General features: G+C 40.9%; 1 protein-coding gene across 1 annotated transcript in view; it reads right to left on the bottom strand.

Annotated features, from left to right (window-relative positions):
• LOC111869580 (lutropin-choriogonadotropic hormone receptor) overlaps positions 1-14,166 on the bottom strand; it is a 160,857-nt gene extending 146,691 nt beyond the window's left edge. The window contains exon 1 of the mRNA XM_023861216.2: positions 14,120-14,166. The gene's annotated coding sequence lies outside the window, so the exon portion shown is untranslated. The remainder of the gene's footprint in view (positions 1-14,119) is intronic.
• Positions 14,167-21,318: the final 7,152 nt, after the last annotated feature.

Raw genomic sequence — 21,318 nt, 5'->3', positions numbered from 1 at the left:
ATATATATATATATATGTCCCAAGTGGGATTCGAACCCGACAACCCAACGATCGAAAGAGCCATAACATACACTGTATAAACAGCACGAAACTGTTGTCCCTTGTCGCCACGATGTACCCGAGCATACGGACATTGAACTTGAAAATGAGTCATTATATTGAGTGACAGCGTCACTTAAAAAGTTAAAGAAAACCTGTGAGCATTTCGAAATTTCCCATAAGATTCTAAATATTTGAATACGTACGCCCACAATTTTACGAACAGTTTAGGGGAAACCGGGGCTAGTTGCCACATTTTTTAAATTTAATTTTGTTTGTAACATACAGTGATATTTTAAATCCTAGTGTCGTGACAACACCACACATTAAGGAAAACATATTTAATCATCTTATTACTAGAGGGTACTACGTCCATCAACGCTGATATATTCAGGATACTGGATTTAAAATTATGGAATAATAAATTGCAATTTAATTGTGACTTTAAACAAACTATGAAAACTGACATTTGTAAGTAAGGTAAACCTACATAACTATGTGGACAAGTACAACTCACTAATGACAATCAGGAGATTTCATTCTCTCATTTTTCCATCCACAAGCGGAGGCAGAATATTCCAGTTCTCAGATATTTTAATAATATACGGAATATTCATATGACACTGAAATTCTATTGTTTTCCGTAACCATCTACCCTGACTCTGGGATGGTTAGCATAAGTACTGACAAATATTAATGCTGTTTCTTTGCCTTTTAATTTCAACACCACTCACATTTACACTAAAAGTTGAGTTTCTAGGAACAAGATATCAAGATTCTTAGTTTCCACAATTATTCGGCATCTGACAAGTGTTTTTGACGTGTCCCACATAAGCATTTTGATACGTAACTATAATTCAAATACATGAAAATATAAATACATTTCATACATCATATTGAACACATATCTTAGCTGGAATAAAGTCCCATTCATTGTAACATTTGAGGTTTTCACGGCGGTGACTATGAAGAATGCCGTCTTCTTGGATGTGGCTCCATATAGATCTTGTGTAAATTGATGTTTTTCGGATGAACAAATCGCCTCCATCTTCAGGGTAGAAAAATGCGCAAGTGAGGAAATAGCGTGAGCAGGTGGCTGTAGCAGGTTTCTCGCTAGCGGATTTTTCTACTCTGAAGATGGAAGCGATACGTTCCTCCTAAACATGGGTTCAAACAAAATCTACACGGCGCCACGTCCAAGAATATGGATTTCTTCAAAGTTCCATGCGTTCAACGAGAAGTCCTTTATGGAATTTAGGATCGCATCTTGAATTTTTGCATACCAAACTTTTCTACTGCTAAGAGCAAAAATTCAAATACGGAATGTACCAAACACCTTAATAGTCATTTATTTTCTAATGTTGAAACTAAGAATTTATTTGCCATTCGTCATATGTAGAATATTTAGAAGGAACACGATACGTCACACTCGGACGCTCGCATTGACAGATGCTGACATGTAGTAACGGAGATAAACTAATGTGACAAGCCTCGGTTTCCCCATTATGACTCATATTCGTTAATACTAACTGATTAGGCTGCTTGCTTTTTGGTTCCTTATTTCCATAGTTGGAAGGAGAAATATCTTAATATATCCGTCTGAAACCGCCGACAGACATTACCCTAACATAAGCCTCATTATGCTATTGTATTTCATAAACGGGGTTGAAATTTCAAACAGAAATTGTTAAAGAATAAACTTAGTCGAAAATGTTTACCCTCAATAACTTGGAAAAGTTTCGTAAAGACACCTACATTTATATTAAGATACTAAACTTGATATAAAGACAATGTACACTGAATGATGCTGACATCTAGCGGATTTTTAGGTAAAACTAGATATTGTGATACCAACTCCAACACAACTTCCAATGCTGCCAACATCACCCTTTATATACAATGATCGTTTCGAAAACGTAACTTTTATTTTATTGCTAGTGGGGTGGGACTAACTCCCTTGTACTGTGGCAAATTCTGGCCTATTGCACCAGCCCAAGATGATAGGTGAGGGTGATTTTGGAGCAGTTAGTGGAATGAAGATTGGTAGGGGAAACCGAAGTACACGGAGAAAACCTGCCCAACTTGACCAGACGGGCCGCCCAGGTGAGAAGCCAGCGACTAACCGCTTGACCTATGGCGCGGCCTTAAAACGTAACCTGTTTATAACCGATCAAAATATGTTAGATTATTTCTATGTCATCAGATATTCAGAATTGTGTTTTCCTGTGTAGGCATAAACACAATGCTGCCTGGTGCCCGTGAAGCTGTATGATCTTATTTATGCGATATATCAAGAAGATGAATGGAGGGGAAGAGATACAGCTCCATGTATTCTTAGCTTAAATACTTGATAGAGGTGAGCAGTGAACTTTAATGCATTTAATGACAATGACCTTGAAACAACACATTCATATCTGGAACAAATAGCCATATCTTTCATGAACTGGGGTTATTGTAAAATTACACCGAGTAATAAAATAGTGTTTAGAATCGCATTATTTCAATCTCAGTAGAACCCCTTGGAGATATATTTACTAATACGTAGAATAAATTTTTGGTTACCGTAACGTCCTCATAGATCCACAATAATTTGTCCTCATTTCAATATATTATTTACTTAATTAATTATCTCAACAAAATCAGTACGCAATTCTTTAATCATTTCTCTTTGTGAGGTCATTTAAATTTACCTAATCCTGGGGTCGACTCAATTCCAACAGAAATGAGTGCCAGGAATCTTCATGAGGGGTAAAGGGCGGCCGGCGCGTAAGGCTGACAACATCGCCGTCATCTGTGAGCGATTGTCTAGAAAATGTGGGAGCCTCGACGTCTCACTACTTTATGGGCCTCCGCGGCCTGTTATAGGGATAGCTTTACCTTTTAGTTACGAACTGAATGTTCTTCCCGAAAATAAATCATCACCACAAAGTCTCATTCTTGATGATAAGTGCACCAAAACATGTAGAAGAATACATCTTAGTATTGATCCAGGAGCCTTCAAATTTCTCCGGAAGTGCGTCATAAACTTATATAACTGAGAGAAGAGTATTGATTTTAAACCGGAAAATTCCGTTATGAAACCTGAATCAATGACATTGAACTAGACGGTTAATTGCTACTTTAATAGACAAATTTTAAAAAGGTTAAAAACTTTTGTTCAGAAGTAAGTTTTTTTAATTCGCTTAGTGGGGGCTGGAGTCCAACTGGGTCCACTCGGCATAGCGGCCACTGATTGGCCTATCGTACCCTGTCCCGGGTCATTATGATGATGGAGAATTTGATGGAATGAAGATTGGCAGGGGAAACCGAAGTACTCGGAGAAAACCTGACCTAGCGCTACTTTGTCCACCACAAATACTACTTGACCAAGCCCCAGGATCGAACCCGGGCCGCTGCGGTGGGAAACCAGCGATTAACCGCTTGAGTTATGGCGCTGTCTTTTGTTCTGAAGCAAGTCACTGTTTTATACAAGGAAACTAATTTGATAAGCTTAACAGACATTCAATAACTTGCGTGCTTAACAGGACAGCAGACGGAATCCAATCTCCCCCTGTGTAAATATTCCATTTATTTATTCACATTATTGTTGCTGAGTTTATACTAAATGAATATCATCTTTCAGACGCTGAAAGATAGGCCTTCAGTAGTTCCAGGATTATGGATTCCGAGGTGAGGCTGTATTTTTTTTTACAATGCCTCTTCCATTCACTAGAGTCCACAGTCAAGTCTTCCCTAGCCGTAGCTTGGTAGCGGCTTTCAGCAGCGGACGTTCCACTTCCTCTGAGTTTTCGAACTGTCCCCGGTCCCAGCCACCAGCTTTTTCATAGCAACAGAGCTTGTAATTAAATCACTAATTCACCAACAGACTATCCTCACATCTCGGCACGGACAACACAGAAAACACAGTTCCTCTGTTGCTGTTTAATGGCCGCTGCCTATTAACGGTCGTTGTACTGTTGCTTACTTCCCGGTCGTTGCGTAGCAAAACAGGTCTACATTCCACATTATTTAGTAGAAGAAACTACATAGTATCCGAGGAACTGGAAGGATTGTGTAGAAGGGACGAACACTGAACGTTTGCGAGGGCAAGCATATTACTGGAATCTTGAGAGAAGACGTGACCTAGAAAGACATAGTATTAGCTAGATGGAAGGAAAAGTTCAGTTACTCTCTTAACGCGTCTTGGGCCCCCTGTTTGCTATGATAGGGCATTTATTTAGCGATTTTGTCAGTAGCTCACATTATACAGCGTCGAAATACAGGTTGATTATTGGATAATGTAAAGAAGTCTGAGAAAGGTGGATTTCAATTAGGAAGCGATGGAATACGAAAGAGGAGTGGGATACTACCGACTCGAACGCCATTGTCGGTGACGATGGGCTCATCATAAAATAAAAATAAATATAAAAGAAATAAAAATAAAAATTAGAAATGCATGTTTAGAGAGAATTCAATAGGGCATACGTATACCATACTGAATAATCTTGACTTCTGATGTAGTTGGAGGTGATCGGTCAGCTTCAGGCCCCGGCCGCTTTACCCACGGTACCTATTGAATAGGAGGCTGGATCGGTCCCAGAATCGGTCTGGACGTCGTGGAGAGGAGAAAAATCTTGCTCCTACCGGGACTCGAACTCCGACCGCTCGATTGTCCAGCCCGTAGCCGCTCACTGTAACTACTGAGCTATCACGAATTCCATTATTGCTAGGCTAGGAATCATTATTATTGCCGTGGTAACTCATGTTGTAATTTCAGTTGCTGGCAGCGTCTGTTATGGGCGCTTGCTTCTACTTTCGTTCTCAGTTTACCTCAGAAGTTTTCTATTAAGATTTTCTGTGTCGTAAGTAATAAAGGATTTGTTGTTGGCTCTAGAAAACAAACTGTAATCCATTTAGGGCACCCTCTGGAAAAGTCACCATCACGTGATAGGAAAATATAGGGCTATTAGACCTGAACAGAGAGAAAAGTGGACTAAAGTTAAGTTTAATGAACAGCCCACTCTTACTAAAATTATGTATGGACTTTATAAATTTCTCCGTTCAAACTAATGACAGGCCTACAGGTATATTTCGTCTACAAAAATGTATACATTAATGTCTCCTTCTAGGGAGACAAATTTCCACCTGAGTGCTAGAGTGTACTACGTCCACCAACATCAATTTTCGGTGACCTCGTTTCGAAGTTAGGGAGTCAAATGCGACTTCATAAAGAACACGTTCTGGTATCTGACACCCGCAAGCAAGGTCAACTTTCAGGCCGTGCCATAGCTAAGGTGGTTAGTCGCCGGCTTCGAGCTAATATCAGGCCATGTGGGATTTATGGTGTACGAAGTTGGCACTGGAGCAGGTTTCTTCCTAGTACTTCGGTTTCCCCTTCCAATTCTCATTCCACCGGCTGCTCCACACTCATCATCTATCCGGGGCTGGTAAAATAGTCTAGTTACTGACCGACAGGAACTTCGTAACCTGTAATTTTCGCCGAGTATAATCAGAACGATCAAGTCAAGAGGGTGAGATTGGCTGGGAATGTAGAACGAATGAGAAGAGGAATGCATATAGGATAGGAGAGGATAGTTAGATAGTGGCCGACGTACCAAGTGGACTCAGTCTCACCCCCACCGCAGGTAAACCAGTGACAGTACAACACAAGACTCAGAAGTAAGTGCATTTTATCATATTACGCAAAAATGGAGATAGAACACTCTAATAATCAGGCGAAGGAACGTCATGCAGACTGATAAGCCTAAGGGGAGAAACAATAAACAAAGTTTTGCTTATCTAACGAGACACTCCAGGCCTCCCCTTAGGCTCAAACAGCTTGCTAAGAGACACCCCAGCTGCTACGTGCAGACAAAAACAACCACCATAATTCTGTCCTAATTTAACTAACTAAGAATATAATCCTCCTGACGCGGTGTAGTCTACAAATTTGACTCCATGTGTTCTGGTGTACATTTCCAAACGTTTCGGAGGAACTTGCTATATCCATCTTCAGGGCGGTCAGATACCTAAAGACAGCCTGGCCTAATTTTCCCAGTCACACTCGTGAGAACCCCGAATTCAGTGAATTAGATGACCTTGAAAGAATATTTAAGCAGTCGGCCGTGGCCTGTGATATATCCCGCACATCTGTATGATATAATAGAAGCAATCCACAGAAATATAGGAAAATAAGTGAACTTCGTGTTTAGATAACGATTGAACCCAAGACCTCCAGAATAACGCGTATTAATCACTTGTACACGGAGGCCACATATAATATGTATAAAGAAAATCCTAAATAGGCCTATTAGCTTTCAATCGGATGTCGCACAAGTACACAGACAAGGCGTCGTCCGGTTTCTTAAAATGGGAAAATGTAAAGAAGATTTTTTTTGACAAATTCTAATATCTCACTTTTTCTTAAGGTTTTAAGCAAAAGGAATTAAAACTATACTATTAAGAAATAAAACATTATAGCTGTACCTGTGTTCGATTAATTAAGCAATACTCCATAAAAGCGTATAGGGGTGTGGATGTATACATCCACGTATTCTTGACCTTCAGCAATACTTGAAGATGAGTGGTCAACTTCATGCACCGGCTGCTTAATACCTGGGGAAAGAGCTCCCCCTGGTGCCCATTGGATAGGAGGTTATGTGGACCCCAGGGCCGGTCTGGGCGACTTGGAGAAGAGAGGATTCTTGACCCCACCGGGACTCGAACTCCCATCATTCGTCCTTCCAGTAAGTCGCTATACCGTTCTTCTTTATAGAGCAGAATTAAAAGAACCGCCATATATTTGGGCTAATAAAAAAAAAAACAAATTCCGTGGTTTTAGTCCGCAAGCGAACTATACCGACCGAGCGACCGTCGCTTGTCGGCGAATTTAGTGCCAACTTTAGCGGATAGAGGGTGTCACGTGGTCAGCACAGCGAATCCCCAAGGACGTTGGTCTCGGTTTTCTAGACCGGAGCCGCTACTTCCTTGAAACAGCTCCTCAATTATCCTCACGAGGCTGAGTGGACCCCGTTCTAGATCCACTACTTCTCAGAAAATCTGGTGGCGCCGGGAATCGAACCCGGACCCCTGGATCAGTAGCCAAGAACTCGAACCACTAGACCACAGAGGCGGTCATATTCGGGCTAATAGGTAAATAAACTGAAATCTCCGAAATGAGTTAAGTTAAAACCCAACGCGTCTGATATCTATCCTTCTACCCTGAAGACAGATATTTTAAAGGTTCATTCTATTCGTCGGTTATTACACCTTGTGGACGTGGTCGACATTTTCGACGTGCCAGAGGTACATTTCGGTCTCATCTTCAAGTTATTGACACTTATACCCTGAAGATGGAGGCAGCATATACCTTCGAAACGTCGGAAAAATCGCCCAGGTAATAACCTAACAACAGACTCAACATCATTAATTAACCACCTGAACGCCTAAAATCATTATTGGATACAGCACGTTATACCGAATCTTTGGTAACTATCTACCATAATTTACGGCGTCACGAGCCAGATGAAAGTATCTTCATCCTTGAAAACTCTACCCTAGGACCACTTTGTCTACCACCCATCTCACATGGACTGTCCTGGGACTGAACATGGTCTGGAATGAAGTGAATCACCCACCCCTCAGACGACACTGCACGCGGACTTGACTTTCCACGTGTCATGTTCCTTGTCTGTATTAATATCACAGCCTTCTTCCTATCAACGAGTGAGGCAACCACTTGGCCCTGCATGTGACACGCATGCGGTTTGCGCAATGACGTCAATAAGAATGGCCGCCAATAGAAACAGCGGACTCAGATACTTTACTCGCTGATTGGGAGAGCACTTGAGTAAGGTCGGACAATGGCTTTAAAGGCGGGGCAAATATCAGCGCATGCGCAGTATAAACGTCACGCAAACCATGTAGGGGAAGCAGGGGAAGACAACCCCCCTCAAATAGACAGTACATGTCAAGACAGTGCTCAATTCAGTTCCTTGCTCCGCAAATTATGTACAAGTTATAGAATTAGAATTCTCAACACCTTGTCCTTATGTAAGATTTGAGGCTTTCACGTCGGTGACTATGAAGAAAGCAGTCTTCTGGGATTTGGCACCGTGTATATGTGGTATTAACCGACGTTTCGGAGGAACGTATCGCCCCCATCTTCAGGGTAGAAGAAAAAGTATAAGAAATCTGCAAGCGACAACACCGTGAGTCTGCTTTACCGTTTCTCACGGTGTTGTCGCTTGCAGATTTCTTATACTTTTTCTTCTACCCTGAAGATGGGGGCGATACGTTCCTCCGAAACGTCGGTTAACACCACATATATACGGTGCCAAATCCCAGAAGACTGCTTTCTTCACCTTGTCCTTAGTTCTGTGATTTCAACCTTTACAAAATGGCGACCCCACAGTTTAGTAAGAATTTCATTATTCCCCCACCGCTTATTGTTGCATATGTTTCTTATTTAACGACACTTTTTAATTTTTGATAATAATTATAAGGGTTACCACCTCTGTGGTCTAGTGGTCAGCGTTCCTGGCTACAGATCCAGAGGTCCGGGTTCGATTCCCGGCGCTACATGATTTTTTTTTGAGAAGTAATGGGTCTGGAACGGGGTCCACTCAGCCTTGTGATCATAACTGAGGAGCTATTTCAAGAAAATAGAGGCTCCGGTCTAGAAAACCGAAATTAACGGCCGTGGGGATTCGTTGCGCTGACCACGCGACACCCTCTATCCGCAAAAGTTGGCACTAAACTTCGCCGACAAGCGGCGGTCGCTCGGTCGATATAGTTCGCTTGCGGACTAAAATCACGGAGTTTGTTGTTTTCTGTTTGTAATTATAAGGGTTTTACTAATGCCTGATATTAAGAAACATATAGGCCAATTTCAAGGTCGTCCAGTCAATTACGAAAAGAAACTTCAAAGTCTGATTATGAACCTTATATAAGTTTAAAAACTTAATCATAGACATATATGTGTTTAAAAAGGCACGAATACTCAAAATAATAAAAGGGGCCATAATTTGACAACGAAATTTAAGTTTTCAGTTATTCATATTTCCATATATGTGAGCCCTGACAGGTCTGTCGGTATAGCGACTAGCTACGGCCTGCACTACCGAGGGGTCGAGGTTCGAGTCCCCGTAGGGTTAAGAGTTTTCTCTCCACAATGTCGTCCAGACCGGCTCTGGGGCCCACCCATCCTCCTATCCAGTGGGTACTGGGGACTGTTTCACCGCGGTGTAAGGCGGGCGGGGCGTGAAGCTGACCACTCACCACCAACTTGTGCCAAAGTCAAGAAAGCGTGGACGTATACATCCACTACCCACACGCCTTCGTGGCTTAGTGCTTAATTAGTTAAGCACAAGGACAATTTTATCATTTACCTTTCGATACGTAAGTTCAACAGCGACGTACAGCGTGGCCCCTCCACAGATCCCTACTAAGGGATAATGCATTCACACTGATATTTTGACATCTATTTCAATATTATCCTCTCATTTACACTTAGTTGTTGCTAATGGTCTAATTATTTCTGTTCTCCTACCAAACTTTGTCGGCGCCTCTCTTCCATTCGTGCTACATGCACTGCACGTCTCATCCTTCCTAATTTTATCTTTCTATTAACATTTTGGGAGGAGAAAAATTATGAAGCTTCTGGAATCATCAGGGATAGCTCGGTATAGCGACTACGTTACGGGCTAGCTGGTTAAGGAATCGGGTTCGATTCCCGATTTGAACAAGAGCTTTTTCGCTTCTCTACAGAGTCCACACTGGCTATGGGGTCCACCCAGTCTCACATTCAACGGAAATAGGGGCTGTTTCTCCAGGATCAAAGCGGTCGGGGCATGAAGCTGACTACGCATCTCTATCTAATATTCCGGTTAAGAATTACGTACCTGTACCTTCACGACCCCATACGTCTTCATGTTGTGATGCTTAATTAATTAAGCGAAGCGATAATTTCACGTTAAGGCCTAAGCATTTCTTCTTTCCTTCTCCTTCAAGTTTATTCACTGATTTATGTAGGATCTGATGTCCTCGCAGCGGCCTATATAACGCCGTGCTGTCCGTCTAAAGTCAGCCGACGTTTCGGAAGGACAGATCTCTGCTTAACACCTGCCTTCACGTTGGGCTTTTGTTTTGTCTACACTTTGACTCTGAAGATGGAGGCGATATATTTCTCCGAAACCTCGTTTGAACTTCAACAGAGTACACGTCGTTATATCCCAAGAGACATACGCCAATGGACGTAGAGCTGTAATTGTCTCACACGGAAAGGCTATATTTAACTCACTGTGCACTAACCTTAAGGTTCCTGAGAAGCTGACAGGCACCCAGACAATTAAGAAACTCTCCACCTTCTAGTGAACACGAAGGTTTATTACCGTGATTATTTGAGAAGTCAACAGCCCCTATTCTGAGCAAGATGAATCCAATCTAAACTTTTCCACCCTCTTCCTTTAAGATGCTTAACTAGTGCTACATCACCATCTGGGGACACGCGGTAGCGCAGTTGGTTGAGGCACTATGCTACAAGCCGGAAGGCCGCGGGTTTGAGTCCTGATGAGGTTGACTTTTCAATTGAGGTAATCCATCCAGATGAACAATGGCCCTGAGGTCGACTCAGCTTCTAACAGAAATGAATACAGGAATCTTCCTGGGGGTAAAGGGTGGCCGGTTCGTAAGGCTGACAACCTCACCGCCGTCTGTGAGCCGACTGTCTAGAGAAAATGTGGGAGCCTCAACATCTCACAACTCTATGGGCCTTCACGGCCTATTACAGGGATACCTTTACCTTTACACAAACATCTACGTCTGTTTTACGAACACAATTTTATATGCTTTAATTATCGGTTCGATTTCCCTGGACGGGGGATCAGCACGTCGCAAGGCCGCTATCTATCACCAACACAGAATAAACACAAGCAGACATCCATGCCTGAGAGGGATTAGAACCCAAGATCCCAGTGTTCGAGCAGGCGAAGACTTCTTGACAATCTCAGTGACTATTATTTGCTCAGGAAGGAAACTAAGCCGATATTTAATTACTGATTTCTATATTATATTATATTGTTCTTCATACAGGATAGTTTCCTATAGCCAAATTTAGGTCTCGGTGAGATAAGACAGCAAAGGTTCGGCCACACAGAGCGCTACGTACGCCATGTTCCCTATGTTAGCTGCGTTGCTGAGTGTACACAGCGTACGTAGCGTACGTAGCGTACGTAGCGAACATAGCGTAGCGCTCTGTGTGGCCGAACCTTAAATAGGCCTTTATTTACTTTTACCATCCCCCTAAGTGATATAAGGATATTGTAAAGTAGGTCCTTAAGTTTCGGTATTATGTTAAATCAACCCTATTAAACTATCGTTAAACATCTAATTGGATTGTGACAATCTTTGATTGTTTAGGTTTGTAAATAAACATCGAATTAGGCCTACTGAGATTTATTCACTTTATAATAAAGTTTTGTTCCAAAAAAAAGGAAACACCGCTTTCCGTGCTGCTTTCACATACAGACGGGCGGAAGTAATAACAGTCTGAGTAGCTAACCAATAATTTGATATCGATTCTACAGAAACTGACTTGAACAAGTTTAAACAGGGTGGATCAACAACTGGATTTCTTTCAATTTTACGTAGGCCTATCAAACAGAGTTCCATTTTGTATCTCAGACAGTTAATCAATTGAATGTTGATAAAAAGTAAAAAAAAAAACAAACAAACAAACAAAGATTCCAATTCAGAATTACCGAAACAATCAGAGTGCTAGGAGAACTACCTTTAGGCTGCCACTCGGCGTCTCCGCTGGACAGAAGCCCGGGTTCAGTCCCAGTGTAGGTTATGTGTCGGGCAAAACAATTTTGGGGCGGGTTTCTCTATGAACACGTCCGTTTCCATCTGAAATTGTACACGCTACAAAAGATTCGTACTTACGTTTCGTCGGAGCACGAGGTAGAGTAGTTGTTTGAGGCAATACGCTATAACTAGACTGCCTCTGTGGTCTAGTAGTCAGAGTTTCTGGCTACAGATCCAGAGCTTCCGGGATCGATTCCCGGCGCTACCAGCTTTCGTGAGAAGTAGTGGATCTGGAACGGGGCCCACTGAGCCTCGAGAGCATAATTGAGGAGCTATTTCAAGGAAATAGCGGCTCCGGTCTAGAAAACCGAGATTAATGGCCGTCGGGATTCTTTGCGCTGACCACGTGACACCCTCTATCCGCTAGTTGGCACTAACTTCGCAGACAAGCGGCGGTCGCTCGGTCGGTAGAGTTCGCTTGCGGACTACAGGCCACGGAGTTTAGTTTAAATAGGCTATAAACCGGAAGGTTGCGGGTTCGATTCTCGATTAGGTCACAACAAACAAGAAACAAACAGTAATTTAAATTATTGTAAAGAGTATAGTCGTTACTATGCAACGACCGAGAGATAAGCAAATGTACTACAGCCGTTTTTAGACAACGGCTCAGTAAACACCTTCCCGCACCAAGGAATCGAGACGCAAAATACAGGTACTTTTGGAAACGGTGTTTCCTACTCGGTCCGTGGCGAGAGGTTATAAGGAAGGCAATTGGACATACCAAGTCAGTTCTGTACGGGAGTGTGAAACAAGAACGGTTCAGTTGGAAAGGAGACACCGTTCAGACAGTTCTTGAGCACGGAAGCGGAGAACCAGCCATTGTTAGAAGTCGCTAACAGGAAACGTCTAATAACAGACTGAGAACACTTGACTGTGTGGAGATCAGCTATAATGTTACAGTTACTCGTAGCTACGACCCGTAAGTGGTCGATAAATCACTCCCTCATGAAGCCGAGCCCTTCTTGAAGAGCCGCCAATTCTGCTCCTACTTAAGAACTTCTCAGTATTTTGTGGAACTCGAAGGTTCATTACCGTGTTCACAGGAGCCCTCCACCGGTTCCTATACTGAGCCAGATTAATCCAATCACCCAATTCTCTATAAAAATTCATTTTAATATTGTCCACCCACCTACTCCTAAGTAGTCAATAAATGTAATTACCAACCCAAACCCCGTCTAGAGCCACTCATACTAGTGACAAAATTTAGCACGAGGGAAGCGTTAATGTCCCGATATTTGTCTGGCCAATTACCAGAAGAGCAGAAACTTATCTGGAATATAACGGCGTATAGTCCGTTGAACGTCAACGGAAGTTTCGGAGGAACATCGCCTCCATTTTTAGGGTCGAAGAATAAGCCAGGTACAAAACCAGCGAGAAGCAGGCAGTATAAATTGTTAGTTATGATTGACGCTAAGCCTGCAAACTATAACTCAGCCATTAAGGGGCGTCTTACGATATTTTAATCACTATGAAACGTATAGAGTCATATGCAAAGAGATGGAGGCGAATAACAACCGACAAGACGACTGGTCACAGAATTTTGGGACGAAATACTTCGAATTTTTGCCATTTTCAGATGTGTAGTAATCAAGATGTATTGCTCTGGGTATGTTAAATTTCCTAACTGCGTGTAAATTCAATTACAATATTTGTAACACATTCGGACGTGTCCAGGGATTAAGAATTGTTTATCTAAATTTGCAACTACAGTATTATCCCACTAATCCATTCCTAAAATTTTTCTTCTTTACTGGCCCTGCAGCTGTGTGTGTGGCTTGGTCTACTACGTATGTTCCTCTGGAGGTTGTCTAATAGAAACATTTTCCGGGATGGTGTTAATCCCAAGTCCAACCCCCAAACTAGAGGACTAGGGAGTACACTTCGTCTGACCCATAGACCTTGACCTGTCTGGCACAGATGGCTCTACCAGGAGGTTACGCTCCCGTCAGCATAGCTCTCTGGTCATTGGGATACGCAAACCTCTTTACGATAAGGCGGTAGTGTTCGAATCTGCTCTCTAGCAACGGGAACGTTTTTAGAGAGCCTTTGCCGAGAAAGGGCCACTGTTTACAGGGTCAGCGGTTAGCAATGAGTACATATGCTACATTATTCACATAAAGGCCTGCCTGTTTTCAAGTATATATTTGCTACGATTCTATTAAGACACGTTAGCTTAGGCTACTTTCATTTGTAGCGTTATTTTTTATATTGTTTATTTTGGCGCTTAGAGACTTACATTTCACTCGTAATTGAGATAACTCCTGGGCCAGGAAGTTCTTGCTCCTGTGATCCAAACTTCTCATGCTTCAGTTCTTGTCTCTCCTTGTGCAGGTTGGAACTACGCCTGTTCAAAGAAAAAAAAACTTGAATTTATCCTAAATGTCTGTGACGATACAGTATTAAGAGAAATATTCTGTTTCTGGATATTATCCATCGCCCTGTGTTTATTTGAAAACCGATGTTTCGGAGACTGGATTCTGTCTCCGTCTTCAAAAGTTCCACCTGAAGACGGAGACAGAATCCAGTCTCCGAAACATCGTTTTTTAAATAATAAAAGATAATGTTCAGAAACACAATATTTGTTATTATTTACGCTACTGTCACAGAGGCAACATGGCCACTTGACAGGATGCAAAATTACCTTATCTAAGCGAAACTTGTAACAAATACAAATTCGTAACAAATGTTTTACGTATGTTACACCGTGTTAGTCTTAGCTGTGGTGATATATACATTCAAAATGCATTAATGAAAGATATTTTGTGAAGCAAAATAATGCACAATTAATTTATTTTAATAAAGATGTACCAGTATATGAAAACCGTAAGAATGTGTTTGAGAACAGGGTGTTGAGGAGAATATTTGGACCGAAGAGAGATGACGTGACAGGAGGTTGGAGAAAAGTGCATAATGAGGAGCTTCCTAACTTGTACTCTTCTGCAATTATAATTAGAATGAACAAGTCAAGGAGGATGAGGTTGGAAAGTCATGTAGCACGAAAGGGGGAGACGAGGAATGTGTATAGGATATTAGTGGGAAAGCCAGAAGGAAAGAGTCCACTGGGAAGACCAAGGCGTAGGTGGGTGGACAATATTAGAATGGATCTTAGAGAGACAGGATTGGATGGTATGGATTGGATAGATCTGGCTCAGGATAGGGACCACTGGAGGGCTCTTGTGAACACGGTGATGAACCTTCGGGTTCCATAAAATGCTGGAAAATTCTTGAGTAGCTGCAAAATTGGCGGCTTCTCCAGAAGTGCTCAGCTCCATGAGTGAGTAAGTAAGTAAGAAGTGGAATTTGGAAAAGAAAACACAATTGTAAGAAGATGCCATTAACGCCTACTGAGTTCTGTTAACTGCATAAATAAAAACATTTTTCCGTTTGGTTGATTTGTTTTAAGATTATAAATCTATATAAATCATTTTTAAATAATTATTATGCAGATAAATATCAGAAAAAATCGAAAATTATATCTAAAACGTTGAATTATAACAATGGTTTTACTAGGGGTGGTCATTTCTTTTTATATTAGTGTTCAGGATGAAAATCGGATTTAAATTTTATTTCAGATCTCTTTGAAAACGTAACTGTTCACGGTCAATACGATAACTGTACCCTTACTTCAAAAGAGGGCCTTCAGATGTGTAGCAGGCCTTTAAATACAGACTAATTTAGACAGCAGCCAGCTCAGACATATCGGATTATAGATTTACAAAATCCGTGCCTAGAGGCTTATACAGGTCAAGATCTGTTCAACTAGAACTGATGAGGGCAAATTCGCTTACTGGGGGGGTGGAGTCCAACTGGGTCCACTCGTCACGGCGGTCACTGATTGGCCTACTGTACCTACCCCGGGTGATTATGATGGTGGAGAATTCGGTGGAATGAAGATTGGCAGGCGAAACCGAAGTACTCGGAAAAAACCTGCCCCAGGGCCACTTTGTCCATCACAAATCCAACTTGACCAGACCCGTAATGGAACCTGGGCTGCCGCGGTGGGAAGCCAGAGACTAACCGCTTGAGCTGTGGCGCGGCAGTTGAGGGCAAGCAATATAGTAACGACTGAAATGCTTTAATAATTAAAAATAATACAACGATAATTATTACATTTATATTATAGCTTCTCCTCTTCTTAATCTGATGTTATCGTTGATGTGCGCTTATAGAAGGAATATAATTATTGTCGCCAAAAGCCTCCTGTATCACACAGCACTATCAGAAATGATTTCTCCCACGATTTTGCTAAGACATTCACTATATTATTTTTTTTCCAAATTAATTATAAAATGAATATTTTAGAGAAATCTATGTCTTATGTCACATGCATCACAGATTTTTTTACGAGGAACATCTGTTAAAAGACTGCCGTCTTCTGGGATGTGGCGCCGTGTAGGTCTTCAGCAACCTGCTCACGCTGGTTCCTCGCTAACGGATTTTTCTACTCTGAAGATGGAGGCGATACGTTCCTCTGAAACATCGGTTCACACAAGATCTATACAGCGCCACATCACGAAAGACGGCATTCTTCATAGTCACAGCAGTGAAAACCTCAAATTTTACATCTGTTGAAAAGATCGTTTGTGTTAGATTTGAGATTAATTTAGGGGACTATATCAAACTGATATGCAACAGAATCAAATTTCGCAACGAAATTTAAATAAATCCCTATATAAAATTTAATATAAAAACGTTCAGGAGTTTTAGAAAGAAAACCTAAGGACAAAAATGAATGGATACTCTCACTTCTCTATAAATTCACGTGGCACGGTGTTCTACAGAAAATTGTGGTATCAATTACATAGTCTGTATTTCATAATTTTTGGGTTTGAGATTTCAGGTTGTCACGGTAAGGACTATGAAAAATATGGCGGATTATTCACTGGTGTGTGACGCCGTGTGGTCCGGTAATATTCATCGATATTTTTTGTATGAATATATAAACTCCACATTACACAGCGTCAAATACCAGAAGAGAAGACGTTTATTTTGATGTTTTTCTTTTCTAACAACAGAACCTACAGGCCTATAATCTAGTAAATTTGGCTTAATTCATCCTATATAAATGTTATCAACTCCGCCCAGTGTGACTGATAAATGCTGTGTTTTTCTATCTTTCATCATTTACATGTTTCGGTCATAGAGATCATATTCAGCAGGACATTGTTGACGACACTAAAGAGTCCTGTTCCTCAAACAAAAGGACCACGACTTGGGCTTCCTTTAAAGAGAAGAAGTAAAAAGGACAGGAACCAAATTAGTTCTAAGTTTTAACAAAAATTTTTTAAAAAATATTTTGTAAATACACTAATTATATACAATTTATAAATGTTTTAACAAATTCATGCACGTCATAGTAATTTTTACAGGATAATATTTTATATCTATGACATTGCAATAGTAGTTTCTGTAAGTATTGGTAATGTCCTTCTGAAGATGGTCGCTTCGACCGAATCATGTAAATGAAGGAACATTAAAAAAACGTAACATTTATCAATCACACTAGACGGCGTTAATATACTTTTATAGTATTATCCAGCATTTTGTATAGATAAAAATCTTCTTAAAATTCTTAAGTCATATACTGAGTTATTAACATTAATATTTAAACAGTTTGAATCCTACACAAATCTTCTTAGAAATGCGGAATATATCTAAATTTTCAAGTTAAATGAAGACTAATACAGATTATCAATTTGAAGGGATTGTAACGTTGTGTAGTTCGATATAAATCTTCCGACATTCCTCCGAAACGTCGCTGGAATTCCAATAAACTACACGATATCACAACTTAGAAATCTTCACAGAGTCAATGTTGAGAGAACTCCAAGTGCAACGTGTGTATCAGGTTGCTTGTGACACTGCCTAGTACACTGACAACAGACTGCGCTGAAACACTCCCATCCACTGCTCGCTTCAGACCACTACGTCACACGTCGCCCTCCTTACGAACTGATCTCAGCAAATGCTCCCCTCAATATGACTTCACAGTGACCCCCCACACAGGCTACATCGATTTTTTCATTATTGCTACTGGAATGAGGAGACGCAATCAGATATTCATGAGCCAGAAAGAACAGTAATTATGACGAAAACATTTCAAAGGATTTAAACCGTAGTTTCTCTGTCTCCGTCTTACTAATGAGACATAATTGGAAATCCGTGTTTGAAATGTGTCTCTGCTTGGCCATGAACTGGACTGGACGTACATAAGACGTTTCATTCGTCACGGAATTCATAATTATAAACTTCATTTAAGAATTATCTTCGTTACCGATCAGTCGTGAAGAAAGCGTTCTGAAATCAAAATGGTGATTCGTACATAATATCGGTAAGCTATTGCATCTTTAATATTATATTCTTCCGTATACACCACATTCATTTCGCACAGCAGTGCTATACAGTGTAAGGAGGAGAAATTACGCACCCAGGTTTGTTTATTGTTTCATATTTGTGACTTGTTGTTAAGATAAATATGTTGTCAGTGTCCCAGATTACAGAGTACAGAATGTTAGAATAATCCATGAATAAAAATTTGAAAACATTTAGAAGGAATCGGTCGTGGCCCACTCGAGCTGCTACACGGAAAACCATGAAAAGCCTCGGTCAGAATAGTCCATTTCCACACCGAGATACGAATAAAGTTCCTCCCGAATACAAGTTTAGGCTGTCATATCTTCGCCTAACTGGTCGCGCTGTTAAAAATAAAACAAAACTGAACTAAACTAAACTCCGTGGCTCTTAGTCCACAAGCGAACTATACCGAACGAGCGACCGCTGTTTGTCGGCGAAGTTAGTCGCGCTGTTATGTACAATATGTACAATAGTTAAAACTGTGGCTTAAGCATGAGTGCCAGTTTGTGTGTACAGTGGCCATATATTGCTATAGTTTAAACAATTATGGATCTATCATTTCTGAGATTATCATCTTAGTAACTATGAAAAAATTATTTTAGTTGTGACGCCGTGTAATCCGGTAGAATCTTACCAAAGTTTCGAGGGGAACAGTCCTCCGAAACGTAGATAAACGTCTACCAGACTACATGACTTCATATTCCAGAAGATACCATTTTTAAACTATGGATATAAAGGTTTTCCAGAAAATTATATTTAATTACGTAATAGATTCTTGTGTTGAGGACTGTAATCCTTTCTAACACTATTTCTTGATATCTCATTACTGAAATTAGAATTAAGCCTAATTTTATAACATTTTTTGAGCCTTTACGAGCCCAGGCCACTGATATTGCAAAAGTGAATCAGTGAATCCCCCACCACAGCGCCTCACGGAGTGCCGAGTCATTGAGATTATCCCTTCCTTAGGCAAGAGGAAATCAAAGCGTCACAGACGGCGTTCAGCGCACTCTAGGAACGGAAGCGAGAAAGACTTGTGCACAAGCGGCAGGCCGCACGGCAAATTCGGTGCGTGTTTACAAAACCGTTTCAAGAGAGTTCATGTTGCAACACAATGATGAAACTGCGAATTTTTTAATGCTTTTAAGTTGGCATTAATGAAAATATCCTGTAGCATTTGAGTATGAGGGGTGAGCTATAAAACTGGCCTTCGCACTGCGACCTTCAATGATCTATTGTTCCTGTAGCAAAGTACAACTGCATCCTTTCCATAAGCTCTTTGACGTGTAAAAGGTAAAGCTGTCCCTGTGCTTAATTAATTCAGAAGTACGCCATGAAGACGTATGGAGGAGTGGAGGTAAGGATCCATATTTTCTTGATCTCGACACTAGCTGGAGGTGAGTGGTCAGCTTTACGCCCCGGCCGCTTTATCCCCCGGGGGAAGAGCTCCCTGTACCCATTGTATGGGAGGTTAGGTAGACCCCAGAGCCGGTCTGGACGACGTGAAAAGAAAATTCTTGACCATACTTGGACTCGAACTCCGCCCCTCGGTCCAATGACCTCCTCGGTAAACTAACCCGCGACCTTCCTGCTTGTAGCATAGTGCCTCAACCATGTTACTGCGTGCCCCTTAGCTTGTTACCGTATTTGAGCACGTGTTTGTAAACAATATTTTGTACATTGAAATTTTCAAGATTTCAATTTCGTTAGGCAGGTCCAGCTATCTGAAGATCTTATGTCTTGCAAGTCATCATCCCCTTTCATACAAATTCCGATTTTCGTCCCGTCATTTTGCCAATTCCACAGGGTTCTGACGGACTACTGAGTTCTCTGAACTTCATCCATTGCCTAGCATTCTGAATGAACACAACATTTCAGAGATTAAATTTGTCATCGTCACAGAGTGAAGAATCCGCTCAGTTGATTCGTCAGAAAGAACTGATCTTGTCCATTGTTATTAGAATGGCTGTTTCTAACGAATTCTACTGTCACCCAACTCATTCACCTGAGGAAGAAAACAGATTCATTCTCCGAAACCCTGTTATCTCAAAATACTATACGAACTCATTAATCACGATTGTTATTATTAGGGCTCGGATTTCTATGACCTAAAAACTTTGAAAATATGCATGCATTTATGCCCTAAAAATGGCAAAATATGGTAAAATATGACAGAATGGCCCACAAAAAATAAGTAAATATTTAACAAAAATTCCTAAGAATGGCAATTTATTAAGAAGTTTACAAAGTTATTTTGTCCTGAATAAATATCTTTAAGCTCTGAAGCCTCGATCACAGCTGACCCCTGACCCCATAAAGAGAAAAGCTGAATGGCGTTTTATTGAAAAGTGTACAAAGTTATTTTTTCTGAATAAATGTCTCTAAGCCGTGAAGCATCCATCACAACACAATGCTGACCCTGTAAACAGAAAACATGAACGAAAGTATTGTTTATTTTAGCGTGAAAAGTAAAGTAAAGTGTGCTAATAGGTGCAGGTAAATAATTTGTACGGTACCTTAATCTTCCTTTTCAGTAGAGTTGCACTGAATGACAACATGCATTTTCAAATTCTCGAACTTGCGAAGGACCTCCGATTGTCACTAACAACGGCCTTGTATTTGGAGAAACTCCTTCCTACGTCACAAGATGTCACAGGGGCAAACTTAAAACAAGTCAAATCACTTGCGTCAAGTTCTAATTCACTGTTGTCAAATTCAACTTCTTTGCCACAAAGAATGTCAGAAATTGTACACAGTGTTGAATATCCAGGATTTCGTTGGAGCACATTTTGTAATTTTGCACTAATTTTCACAGCAACTTCGCCCTGTGCTTGATGTAGTTCACTTTCAACTTTCTTAACAATTTGTAATGCATTGCACAGTTGCATGCCCACAGCTTCAAGTCTAATGATGGATTTTGATATCACACTGAAATTTGATTTTATGTACGCTAGATTTCTTGACGTGGTTGATGAAAACAAATTTTGTACAGTTCGAATTGAAGATGAATCATCTCTGTCAAACTTCATGAAGATATTTTCAATCACACTGTAGTGTGTGCAATAATAATCTGCAGCATCG

This window comes from Cryptotermes secundus, unplaced genomic scaffold, assembly GCF_002891405.2.
Source record: "Cryptotermes secundus unplaced genomic scaffold, Csec_1.0 scaffold512, whole genome shotgun sequence".
In the NCBI taxonomy this organism is placed as follows: Eukaryota; Metazoa; Arthropoda; class Insecta; order Blattodea; family Kalotermitidae; genus Cryptotermes; species Cryptotermes secundus.
This window is presented reverse-complemented; position numbering and strand designations above follow the sequence as displayed.